The 11,523-nt window shown below is 40.6% G+C and overlaps 1 pseudogene; it reads left to right on the plus strand.

Moving 5' to 3' along the window:
* Nucleotides 1-9,262: 9,262 nt before the first annotated feature.
* LOC147340467 (protein peroxidase GPX7 pseudogene) lies at nt 9,263-9,814 on the plus strand (annotated as a pseudogene).
* The last annotated feature ends 1,709 nt before the right edge of the window (nt 9,815-11,523 follow it).

Raw genomic sequence — 11,523 nt, forward strand, 5'->3', positions numbered from 1 at the left:
AATAGTAGTTTTTCAGAATCAAGTTCCTAGAACTCACTGCTGAGTGATTTGAGGTCTCGGTGCCTGGAGTTCTGGCCCAGGTCTGGTCGTTCTCATTCTCGCTTCCTCAGGTGCGTACAGGTGTCTTGCTCCCTGTTTGTCCCAGGTGCCTAGCCCGTGCCCAAGCTCTGGGCTCCTTGAGCATCGCTGGATGCCTCTCCCAGCTTCCATCCCCAGGTTGTTCTGATTCCACTTCTCCTCTGCAACTTTAGAACATGTATTAATATGCGAGTGAGGCTCACAATATGTCAGGGATAACCTTTAATATGCTCTAATTTATGAAAAAAGTAACATTTTCAAACTTGGTGCTTCCACTATTATTAGTGCTGTGGACATCTGCTGATTTGGGATTGCTGACACCCTTTCCTTCTTCTTATGGAAACAGCTGCCTCTTTTCTCTTGGAGGGTTGACCATCCTTTCTTCTTTCTTTGGGGTTGGAGGACTTGCAATCACAGTGGTGGTCACAGTGGGGATGGACTGATTTGAGAAATATGTATTAATAATTGGAGTCAGCAGGACGAAGTAATTTGCCATGAGGGGTGAGGACAGGACAGGGAGTCTTGGCTTGGGTAATGTCAGAAGATGTCACTGCTAATGGAGCTAGAGAATATAGCATGAGAATTGGATCATGGTTTTAGTTCCTTATATTACATATATCCTATGATAAATTCTAAGTAACTTACCCGACTTTCTCATTGATTTAGCTACAGTCATACAAAGCACCATTTTTAAAAAGGTGGAGGGAGGAAAATCCAAGTTGCTAGGTGGAAGAGAGTCCTTTCAAATAGTGCTTTGTATGACTGTCTGTAGCTCAATCAATGAGAAAGTCGGGTAAGTTACTTAGAATTTATCATAGAATATATGTAATATAAGGAACTAAAAAAACAGTCTTCATGAGTACCACCTATTTGATGCTTATCTAAATAAAATTTGCATCATTTGCAAAAAAAATCTCCCTATAGTGTCAAAAATGGGGTGGGAGAGGAGTAGATATTTACTCCATAGAGTATTACATTAAACTATTTTAATATATTCTATGAAATCCAAATGTTCGAAAGACCAACCTTAAAATGTAGAAAAAAATGTTGCAACTGTACTAACACTCATTACTAAGTAATATTCATGGAATATTTGCTCCAAGCCCAGCAGCCCCCAGGTGAGCCTCTGCCTCCTTTCTGATGCCATGTCTGAGAGAAGCCAAGTCAGTCAATGTCTCTGTGAGGCAAAATAGTCATTAAGAAACAAAAAGTACACTTGCCAAATCTTCCAACTCATTGTTTAATTTTTTACTTGAAGAAGACAAAAACACTGCAATTCACATATTTAGACAACTTTATCACTATTGCTCAGAGGAAAGGCCTGTCCTGATCTAGTAGAATTCTACAGAAAGGTCTTGTGTTTGGTGTAGTAAGGGATACTGGGCTCTGGCAGCCCACTAACCTAATTAATAAAATGGTACCCTTTGTACCAGGAAATGTCAACCCACTCCAATCTTCTTGCCTGGGAAATCCCATGGACAGAGAAGACTGGTGGGCTACATACAGTCCATGGGGTCGCAAAGAATCAGACATGACTTAACAACTAAACAACAATAATCACTTTTCAGATCACACTTGAATTATTAATTTTTCAGAGAATTTGAATGCAAAAAGTAATAATCAATATAATTTAAATGTCATCTCACAATTAAGAAAGTATCTCACAAGTCTGTTCAGTTGCAGGTTTTTATGTTCTATTACATTGCTAAGAAACCACTGGGGCTTCCCTGGTGGTCCAGTGGTTGAGATTCAGAGCTCCCAATGTGGGGGGCCTGGGTTCAATCCCTGGTCAGGGAACTAGATTCCACATGCAGCAACTAAAAATCCCATGGGCTGCAACTAAGACCAGGAGCAGCCAAATAAAGAAAGAAAAATAAGTTTCTTTCTTAAAAAAAAAAAAAAGAAACAGATTCCCTTTCAGGGAATCACAGACTATTCCCTGGCCATTTCACAATCTTTGTTGGATGCATTAGAATTTTCTAGGTGGTAAAAAGAAAGTTTTGAATTTTTTAAATTACTATGGACTTAAAAGAGTAGCAAGTTTCTGCACTGTATTTCTGAAAAATATCTGGGAATAACTATAACAATAACAAAAGCTGAAAATTATTTTCAAGGACTAAAGAAAACAAATGCATTGTCATGCATGCTACATGTTATCAGTTAAAATAGCCAACTGTGATGAAATATCTGAGGGAAAAAGTAGAGACTTTTACAAATGTAGAAGAAAATGTTACTTCTCTGGGTCTAAGTACAGAGTACCAAGGACAAGGAGAAATATGTCAGAACAAGCAGAAAAATCGGGTCATATACCTTGAGAATCGAAACCTCTTATTTATTCTCACTGAGAGAATTACTGTGAATAACTAGGTGAGTTTGATAGCAGCATAAGGAACAGAAAGGGAATGAGAAAAGCAGGAAGCAAATTCGAATAGCCAGGAGAGTGGCTTTGACCATGAGCATGGTGTCAGAATTTCAAGAATGACAGAAAAAGCAAGTAGACAGATGGCAGAGACACTTGCTGAAACCATAGGGAAGAGAGTTTCAAATATGTTATCATTGCTTTTGAACACTCATTGCCCTTAACTCTCTGTGAGGAAAGCTCTGCTAGCCTTTAAGACTAATGAAGACTGGTTGTCTTGCATTGGGAAATATGGGAGGTTTAAACTGAAAAAGCCTAAGGTTTCTTGATGAAAACAAACCTATGATGGGGCATTCAAACCCAAAGCAGCATTTTTAAAAATCGAAGTACTGATGGTTTGCAATATTGAGTTAGTCTCACGTGCACAGCAAAGTGATTCAGTTATGTGTTTTTTCAGGTTATTTTCCATTACAGGTTATTACAAGATATTGACTGTAGTTCCCTGTGCGTGTGTGTACTAAGTCACTTCAGTTGTTTCCGACTCTTTGCAACCTTATGGACTGTAACCCACCACGCTCCTCTGTCCATGGGATTCTCCAGCAAGAATACTGGAGTAGGTTGCCATTTCCTCTTCCAGGGGATCTTCCCAACCCAGGGATTGAACCTTGGTCTCTAATGTCTCCTGCATTCACAGGCAGGTTCTTTACCACTAGCGCCACCTGGGAAGCCCTGTAGTTCCCTATTAGTGAAGTCACTCAGTCATGTCTGACTCTTTGCAACCCCATGGACTGTAGCCTACCAGGCTCCTCCATCGTAACCTATTCCTCCTCTCCCTCCCTTCCCCTTTGGTAACCATGTTTATTTTCTATGTCTGTGAGTCTGTTTCTGTTTTGTAAATAAATTTATATGTATCATTTTGGGGGTCTTCCCTGGTGGCTCAATAGTAAAGAATCCACCTGTCAATGCAGGAGACATGGGTTTGATCCTTGGTCTGGGAAGATCCCACATGCAGAGGAGCAATTTAGCCCCAGTGCCACAACTACTGAGCTTGTGCCCTAGAGCCCACGCTCTGCAGCAAGAGAAGCCACCACAGTGAGAAGCCCAAGCACCACAACTAAAGTAGCCCCTGCTTGTCACAACTAGAGAAAGGCCCTTGGGTAGCAATAAAGACCCAGCACAGCCAATAAATAAACCAACAAATAAAATTATTAAAAAAAAAACAAGATCAATGCAGAAAGGCATTTATACATCACTGAGAAAGGTGTTTGGGGTGAGGGAGAGGAGAAGTAAATACAAAAATCATCGATGTAATCACCTGTTTTTTTCCAGAAAAAGCTTAAAATGAGTCATCTCTCTCCCTATGTCTCCTCTACCCACCTCCTCCACCACTCTTATGATTCCAGAGAGGAAATAATAGCCAATAATCACTGTGGTCACAAGTAATTGATGGTCACAAATGCATGGTCATGTACATAAAATTATTTCTACTTTAAAATACAAATTACCAAAATGAGGAAATATATGCATACACTCAGTTAACGGAGGTTACCATAGAGACAGCCAGCCGTACTGTTTCCAGTTACTGCTCTTCATTGCTCAGAATGCATCCACTATAATTATATTCCTCCTAGAATACTCAGATACACATGTTCACGTGCACACACACACACATGCAGGCTAAACACAGTCAAGCAACACAGTCCCACAAAATTTAGGTTATGCTATTATTTCATCTGTGCTCTTGAAACCACGGAAATTCAGAGCAACAAGAGGCTCTGTGTCCAGAGTCTTACCCAACATACTACGGTTGCAGCTGTAGAAAATTAGGTCAAAGCCTGAGATGGGAGTTAGGAGCAGGCTTCTGACTAGATTCTGAGTGTGCTCCTTGTCCCAAGATTAAGATGGCATGAAAGAGACTCCCAGAAAATGCTAACTTCCCATCAAAGAGGCCCCCTTTGACATTGGAGAGTGACGACATCTATCATACAGAAAGCACTATTGTGAGGACATTACTGAGCGCTGGAGTGTGAATTATTCTTTTATCTTTAATTTTATCATCTAATAATGCTTTGAAAGTACAAATATCATTTTTTGATGCTATGCCTTCAGGGAAATTAAGAAGTGATCACTGCAGTTTTAAACACTGTACTTCCAAAATAGACATATAACTCATGATTTGGGAGGAATGTTGTCACCTAAGGGGCTGGATTATAAAATTCCAATTTAAAAACAGTATAGGTGTGAAAGGTGTTAGCTGCTCAGTTGTGTCCGACTCTTTATGATCCCATGGACGATGGCCCACAAGGCTCCTCTGTTCATGGAATTCTCCAGGCAAGAATACTGGAGTGGGTTTCCCGACCCAGGGATCAAACCCAGGTCTCCCAAATTCTACTTTAGAAAAGTGTTGGAGGAAAAGTGGGGGAAGGGATGTTGGAAGGATACCATGGGGAAATTAAGAAATATCACAGCATTTCAAAAATAATTAAAGAGGAATCCTCATCCCCTCCCCCACTTTTCCTGTAACACTTTCTTAAAGTAGAATTTGTGGAAAACCTATTTTGTTTTTAAGTTGGAATTTGATAAGCCAGCCCCTTAAGTGATTGCATTCCCCCAAAATCAGAAGTTATGTGTCTATTTTGGAAGTACAGTCCTTCCTGCAGGGGCTTCCTAGGTGGCTCACTGGTAAAGAAATCTGCCTGCCAATGCAGGAAATGCAGGTTTGATCCTTGGATGGGGAAGATCCCCTGGAGAAGGAAATGGCAACCCACCCCAGTATTCTTGCCTGGGAAATCCCACGGACAGAGGAGCCTGGCGGGCTACAGTCCATGGGGTGCAAAGAGTTGGACATGACTGAGCACAAACATCTTTCTTTCAAAAAGATCTCAGAACAAACTGGAGGCTGCCACAGAGAAAGGGTTGGGGGTGCTGATGAAATAAGTGAAGAGGATTAAGAGGCACAAACTTCCAGCTATAAGATAAATAACTCCCATGTATATAATGTACACATAGGGAATATAGTCAACAATATTGTAGCAGATTTGTCTGGTCATGGATGGTAACTAGACTTACCATGGTGATCATTTCACAATATATTCTACTGTTCTGTTCTACTGTTCAGGGCATGTGCATATACACATGCTAAGTCACTTCTATCATGTCCGACTCTTTGTGACCCCATGGACTGCAGCCTGCTAGGCTTCTCTGTCCATGGGATTTTCCAGGCAAGGACACTGGAGTGGGTTGCCATTTCCTTCTCCAGAGCATCTTCCCAACCCAGTGATCGAACCTGCATCTCTTACATCTCCTGCATTGGCAAGCAGGTTCTTTACCACAAGTGCCACCTGGGAAGCCCAATATATATCACAATATATACATATGTCAAATCATCATGTTGTACATCTAAAACTAATACAATGTTCTATGTCAATTATATCCTAATAAAACCAGGAAAACAAACAAAAAAATAAACTCTTTAAAAAAGACCTCAGAACACATACCACCACATGCCAACTTGTATTCAGCACTCACTTTCCCTGAATGCTCAGATCTCTTTGCTAAGAGATTTAGGGCTTAGATGTAGTCAGGTAATACATATATATTTAATACATTTCCTTGTCATTTATTTCAATATATTTAGTAAAAGTAGCCTGCTTCATATGTCTAACTGTCTTGGGTGATTCCCTGTTCTATCTCCTACAAAACAATTTCATTTGGAGTTTTAACATCAGAGAAGATGAAAGCTTTGGACTATTGTTGTTTAGTTCCTAAGTCATGTCCAACTATTTTGCGATCCCATGGACTGTAGCCCTCTAGGCACCTTTGTCCATGGGATTTCCCAGGCAAGAATACTGGAGTGGAAAAAAAAAAGAATACTAGAGTGGGTTGCCATTTGTTTCTCCAGGGGATTGTCCCAACTCAGGGATCGAACCCACATCTCCTGCATTGGCAGGTGGCTTCTTTACCACTGAGCCACCGGGGAAGCCCAAGCTTTGGACTATGGTTATTATAAACTCTCTTCATTCTCCAAAAGCACAAAATTAACTTGTTTTCTTATAAATAAAATTACTCCACTGACCACAACAGCACAATCTGAAGCTTCCAGTATTTCTGTATCCTGTGACAATGGAGAAGCAGCCCTGTGTGGTTCCATGATGGGAGTCCTCAAAACATGCCAAAGATAGAGATGGAGATATGGATGAATTACACTGTAGCAGTCAGAGCAGGCAATGTTCAGTCTCTGCTTGGGCAACAAAACAACCAATCTCTTCTTTTTTTGATGCTAGGTTAAAACAAAGAGCTACCACAAATAGCTGAAATTTGGTGGTGGGGGATTCCTAGAGAAAGTCAGCTTTGTTAAAGTACTATCTATCAAACCTCATGCCAGAACCACTAAGAAAGTAGGAAATCCCCTGAACTTGAGACATTTCCCCCTTGCCCACCCTGTGATGATGGAAACTCCTTTAGTAACCAGGAAGCATTAACCCCACCATGGCAGGATGCAAAGAGATAAAGCTAGGGAACAGGATGGTCTAAAATAATTAACAGCTCTCTAAAGAGTTGGCCCTACTAACATGGCTCATTCTTTCCAATTATAGGAACATATTTCCTTGTTTTTTTGTTTTTTTTTTTGGCCCTGCCATGCAGCATGTGGGATCTTAGCTCCCTAACCAGGGACTGAACCCATGCCCCCTGCAGTGGAAGCTCACAGTCCTAACCACTGGACCACCAGGGAATTTCCAATACATTTCCATTTTTTAAAAAGCTTACACATGATTAAATTCATTAGGAGGACTGAAAGTACTATTTTTTTTCTTCAAACAAACAAAATTGCTTTTCAGCACATGTTAGAAGGAATAGAGTAGTAGAAAGGGTGGGGCTGTAAAAACAAGACCTGGCTAAAATATACCACTTATTTGCTATATGACCTTGGGCAAGGGCAAAATGCATACCTGCCTCAGCGGCAGCTCCATCACAACTATGACACCATATTCCACAGTCTCACACAGAGAGCAAGTGAGAATGTATCTAGAAACTTTTTGGTAATTCCTGAAGTCTCATATACATTGTTTTCATGACATTAGAACAGTACACAGTTTATAATAATTATTAAAGTATTTTTGTCTGCAGGATAGATTAAAAAACAGATTTTATGTGAAAACACATATTTTACCTTCACTGAAACTCATACCCCTATTCATACATGACAAAAAGAAAGGGTTAGCTGAAAGCTAGAGACAGGGACAAGAGCTTGGGAAAAGGCAGCAGTGTTACCAAATAGATACAAAGTCTGCTGCTTTCAGTACAGGGTCCTTTTGGAAAGAGGAAAGGTCCTCCCCAACCTACCCCATTTCCAACTGGGCACAGGAAACCTACTAACTGAGGGAAGGAGAAAGAGAAGAGCACTTTAGTGACTGCAACTGCTAGCACATACCAAACCTAAGAATTTGTTAGGTTCTAATACGGAAAGAGAAAGATTTTAGAGCTGCTCAAAGAATAGGACAGGAATCTTACACAGAAATAGAAGAAAAGAAAGGAAGATCCCTTGGAACCCTGATTTCAGACATTGTTCATTCTTAAAAATACAGAAAGCTATATTCTCAATTAAGTTTTCTTCTATAGTGTATTTACATACTGGTGTTATTTTATTTTATTTTACCATTTTATAGAGTAGCTAACACAGGTAGTGGTCAGCTCAATGGGGTGGCTGGTGAATGCACGTGGACCATGACCAGTCATGCGTTGCATTCTATGGAAACTATAACTGAAGACCTAGAAACCATAAGGGTTATATGCCATTTCTGTAAACCTCATCCATGTGCTACTGTTTTCTAATTTTCTGTTCCCTCTTCTCCTTGCTTTCTTCTGCCATCCATATTTCTTTTGTAACTTCCAAATAGCTCTCTCTTCTATCTCCTTTCCACACAGAAAGAGTGTACAATTTTTTAAAGGTATGATAAGTTTTCAAAATAGAGATATCGGTATTTATATATGTTTTGTCCAGTTGTTAAGGAAACTTTTTTCAAGATTGAGTCTATGATGGCACCAAAAAACAGTAAGCATTTCACAAATGTGTTACTTTTATTTAAAGAATTCAATAGTGTCAAAAGTAATCTATTTACATGGGGTTTTCACAATCCATGTTTCTGTCTTTTATTATCTAGGATTATAAACATAACAGGGCTTCCCTGGTGGCTCAGACAGTAAAGAGTCTGTCCACAATGCGGGAGACCCAGGTTTGACCCTGGGTCGGGAAGATCCCTTAGAGAAGGAAATGGCAACCCACTCCAGTATTCTTGCCTGGAAAATCCCATGGACGGAGGAGTCTGGAAGGCTACAGTCCATGGGGTCACAAAGAGTTGGACACGACTGAGTGACTTCACTTTCTTTCTTTTCTATAAACATATCAAGGCAAAAAGTTATAATAATTAACGAACTAAGTCTTCATCTCAAGAAGTGAGAAAAAGAACACTGAAACAGTAAATTTTATAAAGTTGAAGGACAGCAGTTCTGCTTCCAGCCACATGGACAAGAAGCCACATGGACAAGACTCACCCTCCACACAATGCAACTAGAGTAGCCCTTGATCACCCACAAGGAGGGAAAGCCTGCATGCAGCAACAAAGATCTGGCACAGCCAAAAAAATAATGTACACTATAAACCATAAAGCAATCAGTGAATAAAACCATGAGTTAGAGCTAATAAACCAAAAAAAGAGATGAAGTGAAATCATTTTAAAAAACCTAATTCAAAATAAAGCAATAAAAGAGGGAAAATAACAAGAGGGAAGAGGACAAACAGAATCAGATAGCTGCCTCACCACGCCACCTGCTCTGGAGCAAGTCATGGTGGTGGCACTGGCGGCCTGGCTGCTCCTGGCATCCATGACTGGCGTGCAGCAGCAGCAGGACTTCAACAACCTCAAGGCCGTCAACATCCAGGGCAAGTTGGTGTTGCTGAAGAAGTACGACGGCTAGGTGTCCCTGGTGGTGAATGTAGCTAGCAAATGCGGCTTCACAGACCAGCACAGCAGGACCTGGGGCCCCAGCACTTCAATGTGCTTGCCTTCCCCTGTAACCAGTGTGGCCAGCAGGAGCCCGACAGCAGCAAGATTGAGAGCTTTGCCCCGCCGCACCTACAGTGTCACTTTCCCCATGTTTAGCAAGATCACAGTGGCCAGCACTGGTGTCCACCCTGCCTTCAAGTACCTGACGGAGACTTCTGGCAAGGAGCCCAGCTGGAACTTCTGAAAGTACCTAGTGGCCCCAGATGGAAAGGTGGTAGGAGCTTGGGACCCAAGCATGACAGTGGAGGAGATCAGGCCCCCATTTACAGTGCTGGTGATGAAGCTCGTCCTGAAGAAGCAAGAAGACTTATAAACACTTTCCTTCCTCTCCCTCATCCCCTCCCCGCACTGTGCATGAGTGACCAGAGCAAACTCAAATGGTGCTACAAAGAGACCACAGACTCTCCTCCACTCTTATCCTGATACCTAACCCATCACTCCTGTCAGGGGAAAATTCTAGTAGTTTGATTATTTGAATCTTAGAGCAACCTCTAGGAACCAGTGAGAGTTCTTGACCAATGACTTACCAGCTGGTAAGAACCTCTAGCCTATGAAAACATGTGGCAAATAGAAGCATTTCAAGCAATTATCTTCTATCTATAAAGCGGGACCAATTCCTACCTCACAGGGCTATTATGAGGATGAGGATGAAAAGCCTATGGAAGTGCCAAGGGCAGTGCCAGCTAACCAGGAGGCATTCAAGAAATGGTTCTTGCATATGAACCAAAAAATAAGTTGTGATCAACAAAAACTTGAACCCAACATGAATTTCTAGCCCTAAGAATCCAGGCCAAATATTTGCTGTTGTTACAGTTTTCCTATGTATTTTTTTTCAATTACAAAAGTAATACAATTCATTGTAAAATAATACATGATACAAAATAAAAAATGAAAGCATCTCCCTCAAAAAATAATGATAGCTAGATGAAATACTAAAACTTAAACATATCGATAATTACATTAACTAAGTTATCTAAGCACCTCAACTAAAACTCAATGTAAGATTATGTAAAAAGATCCCAATTGCATTGTTTCCTAAATGTGTTAAGAAACACATTTATAATACACAAGGGGAGTGACATTAGCAACATGGCAGACTAGGAAGCTCCAAGCTTATGTTCCCCAACAAAAACCTAAAATTAAATTTGAAAAGAAAAAAGCAAGCAAGCCAAATTATCAGACCCAACTGTGTCAGCACTTCTGGAAAAGTCACAGGTTTACAGCAACAGAACAAGTGTCCAATCAAGAAAAAGTCATTTTCAAAATCATGGGAAAGTTTTGCAGCATTCTTACTCACCCTCATCCCAGCTTCTCCCTAGAAAGGTGGTAGTTGTGGTCTGAAAGCAGCTGCCTGGTTCCCAGTCCCCTCCCTTGAACTGGAGGAAACAGCAGATTATTTGCAAGTGGTTGCCTATGTGCTTTCTACCCATCCACCATGTTCCATGTTCCTTTCTTCTTGCCTTCTTTTGGATTATTCATCTATTTTCTCCCTCTTGTTTGAAATGTGTACCTTTTATAGTTTTTAGTTTTTATACCCTTATTAAAATACAGTATTAGTCTAACTTAAAATCTTCTAGAAGATGCATTTCTTAGTATGCCCTAAACTGTATTCAATTCACAAAATCCTTCGGCTAGGTCTGATTTGTTGCTAAACTCATCCATTGACTTTTTCCTACTAAATGCTAGTTTTAGTGATATAGAATTCTATTATTTTCTGTTGACCAACCATAATACAATGGTATTAAGCAAATGTTAGTTACATAATCACAATAGTAAAAGATGTTTATCAGTTTCACAGTAAGTAGCCAGACAAAAAAATAAAAGATAATTCTTAAGTTTTGCTGTGAAGGTGATGGCACCCCATTCCAGTACTCTTGCCTGGAAAATCCCATGGACAGAGGAGCCTGGTAGGTTGCAGTCCATGGGGTCGCAGAGAGTCAGACACGACTGAACGACTTCACTTTCACGCATTGGAGAAGGAAATGGCAACCCACTCCAATGTTCTTGCCTGGAGAATCCCAG

This window comes from Bos grunniens, chromosome X, assembly GCF_055505025.1.
Source record: "Bos grunniens cultivar Pamir isolate PY7600 chromosome X, Bosgru_T2T1.0, whole genome shotgun sequence".
In the NCBI taxonomy this organism is placed as follows: domain Eukaryota; kingdom Metazoa; phylum Chordata; class Mammalia; order Artiodactyla; family Bovidae; genus Bos; species Bos grunniens.